The sequence below is a fragment of the Teleopsis dalmanni genome, chromosome X, assembly GCF_002237135.1.
Source record: "Teleopsis dalmanni isolate 2A chromosome X, ASM223713v2, whole genome shotgun sequence".
NCBI lineage: Eukaryota > Metazoa > Arthropoda > Insecta > Diptera > Diopsidae > Teleopsis > Teleopsis dalmanni.
The window spans coordinates 18345575-18352730 of NC_051848.1; the positions used below are offsets into that span (position 1 = coordinate 18345575).

At 30.5% G+C, this 7156-nt stretch overlaps 1 long non-coding RNA gene across 1 annotated transcript in view; it reads right to left on the minus strand.

Moving 5' to 3' along the window:
* Positions 1 to 225: 225 nt before the first annotated feature.
* The window catches only part of LOC119689590, an 11037-nt gene continuing 4106 nt past the window's right edge, over positions 226 to 7156 (minus strand). The window contains exons 4-6 of the long non-coding RNA XR_005253462.1: positions 576 to 1314; positions 409 to 490; positions 226 to 350 (exon numbers count right to left, since the gene is read on the minus strand). This is a non-coding gene — a long non-coding RNA (uncharacterized LOC119689590). The remainder of the gene's footprint in view (positions 351 to 408; positions 491 to 575; positions 1315 to 7156) is intronic.

Sequence of the window (7156 nt, forward strand, 5' to 3'; positions counted from 1 at the left end):
TGTACGTGTTTTGATAATAAGTATTGTGCATGAACTGAATAAATATTTTCATTAATAAGATGAAGAATAATGAAAAATATATATGAAAAAAATAATAATAAAAAATAACATAAAGAAAGATGTTAGTAAAGGAATAAACTAAAAGAAAAATGTGAATTTTCGTTTCTTGAAGCTTAAATACTCTACACATAGGCGAATCAATTACATACTTACAAATTACATACCAAATTGCGTTCTATGCTCTCCAACTTATTTTTCAAGTAAAAATCCAACGTTCTCACATATGTACATATATGTACGTTATTTAAAATTTATACCAATAGATAGATCATATATACAAGCAATTTCATCTATCAAAAATAATAAATTAATTAATATATCAGATCAAAAATAATATATTATATTTACGATGTTGTATAGAAAGTGTTAAGTTCATAATCAGAAGATATAGAACATGCATTCCTCAACTCAATCTTTTCATTCCATATTCCTAATAGTGAAAGATAAACCATTTCTTAGTTTTAATTATTATCTTAAAAATAAAACGAATAAATGAAAGGATTTTGTATATTTACCTTAGTGACGTTGAAAATAATCACCTGCAGCTGGCATAAAGAATTCACAGTATATCTTAAACACTTTGTATCTTTGACTGACCATTAGTTGCTGGTTACTGAAATCAATATAATTGAGCTATAGTAAGAGTTACCAGGTACCATAATCAGGGACTGTTGCTAAATCGTATGTTATGTATACCAATTGCATTCCAGGTGTTTATTAATAGTTTATAAAACTTTTTAGATATATTGTCAACATAGGTACCATAGAAATGTTTGGACCGCGATATCTTTTTTGCTATGTTATGAGGTTAGATGAGGTTAGAATAACTGAATATTTGAAGTTCTGAAAATTTGAATTGTTTTTGCACAACCACTTATATTTTCCAATGTCACGGTTTTTGTCTACAAATCTATTTCTAATGATTGGTCTTTGGGTAGGTCTTTATGTACGTTGAGCATTACGTGTTGCCTAGATATTCAAATTCTTTTAGTTTAACTTCCTAGTGTGTTCGCGTCATATAATTAGTTTTTCTTCATTGGTTTTAAGTTCCTTTTTTAGTGGTTTAGTGGTTTGCTTCAGATTTCTGAAGTATTCTTGATAGAAACGTCTGTAATTTTCACAAGCATTGCATTTGCATATCTCTATGTAGATTTATAGCAACTAATGTCATATTAAAAGGACACAATCCCAGAAAATTTTCCATCACTGTGTTAATTTTCAAATATTCCACAAGAACTCAGTTTATAGTTTTTGCTGTATTAAAAAGTTATAATGAAATTTCTATTATCACTTTTTATAATTAACGGAAATAATTTCATAAAATATTCTTATTTTTATATGTACCATTTTCTTATCATATCCGTAGTATCTTATTCTTATATTTTTTAAGTAAGCTAGTAAGCTTTGTATGATGCTGTTATCATTCATAATATCTTTACTCTCCAAAATGTGAAGTGTTGCAATACTTTTGAAAAAAATTTGGTAGTTCTTATGGCAGTCATGGTAATCAACATCATGTTGATCAAATTTTCGATAGTTGCTTTAGAAGTATGCCATTTGGCAATTTCCTGTTAAATTTTATGGACTTTCAGATCATATTTCGGCAATATTAAAAAAAAGACAGCTCAACATAGGCCGATATCAGTAAGTCTTGCGTTTTCTTCATTTTTGGCAAAGTGTTCCCTAATGATGTTATCACCACATTGCATATATTTTGGTTTCTATTAGTAGCTAAAAGATTGCCATTGAATTTTTCTCATATCAAATATGACAGTTTTTATTATTGATAAAGTGTTGATAAAGACAGAAGTGACTTCTGTTACTAATCACTTGTTTATATATCTGACTTAGGAAATAAATTTTTGAAGTCTTTATGTTTGCCGCTAGAAACAGTACTACCAACTAAAAATGAAACTATTAAACTTTACATGCTTAGTATGATGTCTTGTACTATTTAAGGTCACTTCAAAGTCTTAGTCACTTATAATTTATTATATTCGTGCTTAAATGTGAAACTTATTCGAATGCATCTACCATAAAGCAAGTATCTATTAAATTACTGAATTCAATGCTCTCTTGGGCAAGTTTTCCTCTATTACTTTTTCTACAATTTATTTATTTGAAATATCTTGAAGTTCTTTTAGTTCATTTTTAATTAAATTAAAACAATTAAGTTATTACTTGTGTTTGGTATATTTACATATTAATGAAATAGTTTAGTGAAACCTATTCAGTTTCAGTGAAATGAACTAAATTTAAATGCAAATTAAGCAAACAAAGCTGCACTCAATTTAAAGGATTAATATCCCAAACTAGATTCATTCCAGGGCATTGAAATAAAATTGCAAAAATTTTATACTTAAAAAATCCTTTCAAGTACTTTTTAAAATATTTGCTAGTGCCAAATTTTCTGCACTTTCCAACTATATACGTATGCATTTGAAATTGCAAAAAGTTTTATTAAACTTCAAGGATTCCATATTTAGCTTCACATCGAAGTGTGCTACCAACGACTGCAAGGATATTTATATCTACTGGGGTTTTTTTCCACTCTGCTCTTTTTGCTTTCACAGTACGAGCATTTCAGCATTACCAAGAATATTTATTTATTTTTCGATTTAAGAGTTATAGCATCGAACATAGTAAAATAATATATTATATTTTACTTATACTCTTTTAAATGACATTATTCTTCGTATGAAAGGAGCAGCAAATAATTTTTATAGTTTGTATGTAAAGAAAAAAAATTTGTGGAGTAAAAAATCTGCATTAAGTTAAATTTCAAGAAATACCATTTAAATTTCAATAAAAAGATGGAATAACTTCTTCCATCAGCAGGGAAAACTTAAGTAGCATAAAATTAATTAAAAAATAATCGAAAAAAGTACATTAAGAATTATAAGTTAACACAGTAAAAAATATAAATGCAATACAGTTACGTATTTTCTAAGAGTTCCTTCAGAATATAATATAATCATAACAGAACTCATAACAGAAAAACTGTTATTTTCCCAAAATAACACACTTAACCTCTGGCCTAGCAGCTTTCTTTTGATGCAAATCAATGTCAAATATTCTGTCTCTATAGATAGACCCAGATTGTTCATGTGGCCATTGAATACTGGCTATGGTAACCAATCAAATAACCTGTCATCCAATTCAATAGGCTTAGCTATCGATCAGCTACAGATGCAGTATCCATTTTGAAACCAAGGTTAAAGAGGATAAGTCCCCACTTAATATATTCCGGAAAGAACGACTCGTATCATGTGCTACAAGAACTGTGTTAGCTCAATTGAGATTAGAATGTAACTATATGCTAAACAGTTATATGCATACATAAATGCATCCATTTTCAATATGTGTGCCAACTGCAGCTCTGTTTTTCTGCTTCAATGCGCACTCACATTTGAATTCAGTCGATCTTTAGCTCGCCTCATTGAAATGGCTAGGTTTCTCCGCCTTGATCCCGATTGACTTTAATTTAAATCTCACCCATCCCCAATCCATTCTTACTCTTACACAATTTTCTGTCCTGCCACACTACCATTCATATCCTAACACCCATATAAAAGTCTTTCGTAATTCGTTTCATTTTATCTGCTTTATAGGTCCCTGCGAACTACGACAACAACTATCCAACTATCATTAAATACATTTCTTCAAGTTAGGCTCCAAGTTGGATTTAAGGGGCTTGGGAAATTATAATAAAGTTCTATTGTGAATATTCTGTGGCAATTTATGAAAGCTTCAAATAAGTTATTCCTATAAGTACGTAAAAAATTTGAAAAGATACAAGATCAAACACTTATCAAAGCAGTAGTTTGCACTTCTGTTCGCTAAAGGTTTGACAAAAGTTTTAAAATGAATTTGATTTTTTTCTTCTTATAGCTATTAAACATTAAATTAAAATAGCAATTCGAATATGTTAGTACATTGGCTGTAGTTCAAAAACCAGATTTTATAATATATTTAAAAAGGAAAACCACTGAAGCATTTGCAATACAATGCTTTGGTTTGGTGTTGTATTGACAGGAACACAGTGGAAAGCGCGATGGGCGTATATACATCTTAGTGGTGAGGAAAAATTGCATATCGGTACAGCAGCCTTCACTCGCAGTGGTCTATGGTACGTAAAGAACAGATATGGCTTGTTATAACGCAAGCAAAACTAAAGCATTTTTACAAAAAATTCATTGAATTTTTATTCTGCACTTCCCACTCAGTATGACTTAAATTTATGAATTCTATAAAAAAAGTATTACTGAATTCAAAAAAAATCTTATAATTATTTAAAAAATAAAATGGGTTATGAATGAAATAAAACTTTTGGTTAAAATTTAACTGTTTAAGAAAAGTTTCATTCGAACTGTTTTTCCTGTACACTTATTTTGCTTGCAAATTCCATCCTTGCAGGATTCCTTATAAATTAAAATATTTATACAGTCTCATGCCAGCAAATGTGCCTCTCCAGCACTTCCAACTTCCAAGAGGCAAGCATAAAACGTAATCTTGACGCTGCCATATAAAACAATCTCTCATTTAGTAAATATTGCAAGTATTTGGAAAAAAATCTGCTAAAGCCTGTATGAAAATAAGCTGTGATGAAAAAAATTTCATAAATTGGAAAAATTCATAATCGAATTCCTAAATTGTGTGAGCCTGGCAGCCTACGAATCTGCTTTAATATGGGCGGCCGTAACGCAATCAATTTGGCTTTTGTGTACGTTTCTCAGCGTATAAATTAAGTTATAAACTAAACTAAACAAAATTGAACAAATATCTTTTTATTCGCCATACACAAGGACGTACAAGCAAATTATAATCACATCACAGCAGCGAACATATCAACAACAGCTTTTCATCACGGTGATTGTTTTTTGTTTTATGTCGACAGTGTTTTCTAAATCTTCCTTTGCATTTTCCGGAAAGCAATTTCTTCAGTACAGAGAAAGTTCTATCAACAAAAACATTTACGAAGAGTTATTTATGGTTGAAGTTATTTGAGCGATACTTTTACGGAGACAGCAGCATAGACCTGGCGAGTTTTGGTATGTTACTATTGATTATATATTGGTAGTAGTAATAATAATAATATCACAACATGAACACCATCTGGTTTGAAATTAAGTTGGACCACATAAAATATTTTTATTTTCAGAAGTATAATCATTGCAACCAAACATAATCGGAATAAAAATATGCAGATATAAGTGGTACACATTTTAGTTCTATTATATTGTACTTTCTTCAAAAACTGATGAAAATTATATATGCGTTTTATAAAAAATAATAAAGCCCGTTATCAAGTGCTTTGAGCGGAAAATGCGAATAAAATTTCTTACAATTAGACACCAAGAAATATGTTCATTTTGTTGTTTGCCAATTTATTATTTTAATGACCAAATTTAAATAATATATTTTTGTACGGACTAATTGGTCAATGTTATATAATTTATAGTCTATAGTTGTGCATTATCCAATAAAACATGGATCAAGAAAAAAAAATATATAAAAACCAGTAGTATACGGCGAGAAACAAACGTGTACTACACTGTTTCAATGTTTCAAGTATATGCTTACATTATATCAATAACAACACACCATAGCCAGAGCGGGTATATATGTGATAACCCTACTACACCCATAACTCTCCTAAAAGTATACTCGAAACTACTTTTTTTTGTGTGGACTAGAAACTACTAGATTATGGCCACTGCTTTCACACAAACTAAATTCCTTCCCCTCATTCCTATAGACCTTCTCTTATTTCTATAGACCTTGTCTAATCCTTGTTTAAATAGTCTTGGGCAGAGACTGAAAAATCACATCTCTAAATTTAACACTTAGTTAGACATTTAGTTAATGGGGTGTTGTATTTTTAATGCTCGAGTACAATTAAGACTACAATATATTGTTTGTGCTAACAACAAATCCTAATCGAATAAAAAACATAGTTACGTTTTTCCTAACATCAAATAGGGAGTGGAGCCATCATATGCTCTTCTTCCAACTTCGTTTAAAGTCAAAATATGACTATAGGCCTCATTTGCATTAACGCAAAATGGAGGCTAAGTCTTATAGAAAAGAATCATTTTATTGAGATGGTAAGACTCATTGAGATGGCTCAATTTCTGTTTAAACTTTTTTTATTCGTATAAAATTCAGAATCGCCAATTGTCAATATTCAATGTATTTTGATAAGAGCTTTCACTGTACTTTTACTTACTAACCCATAATTATATAGTATGGGTATTAAGTGGCTGATATGTGTATATGTGAATAAACTTGCGTACATGTAAATGTTTTAGTGCATGTGTGTAATAAAAACACGTATCACATCCAACCCAACCCAACCCAATCCAACCCAATCCAACCCAATACATCGTAAAATAAGACAAAGGCAGTCACACTACAGAGAATCGTATCAGAGCAGCAGCATGCAGACTTCTTGGCCAAATTCATTTAACTGTTTCCTCCTTTATTTTCCCCGCCATTTCATTCCATCAGGCAAAAAAACAAAAACACATAACAGAACTCGATTTGCATCACACAAGGAACGAATCCAAAGAACTTGCAAACGTTTTTGATGGCATTACCATACAAATACCAACAATAATAAGCCAATTTACAAATAAAACAGCAAACACACACTCTCACACACACACACAACTGTACTATACGAACAGAATAAACTCCGAACTTGAACATACACACACACACAAGCACACCGCCAGAAATAAACGTACATTTAGTGGTTTTTTATATTTGCTCAACTGAAATGCGAAATGACAAATTTGAACGCACAAAACTACAATTTTTTACTTAGCATTGTTGTTATTGTTGTCGGTGTTGTTGTTTGGTGTTTGGTGTTGTTGTTTTATTATTCGATTTTATGCAAATACACGCGCTTGTAAAATCAATTTCATCAATGTAAGCAGCCGCTTAATACTTTTTCAATTGTGTCTGTATGGGTGGGGTGGTGGTGGTTAGCAATAGTTGTTGTTGTTGTTGTTGTTGCTGCTGCTGCTGCTGCTGCTGTTATTTGCTTGGTTTCATACATGTTTATTCGTGGCATTAAATATTTATATTATTT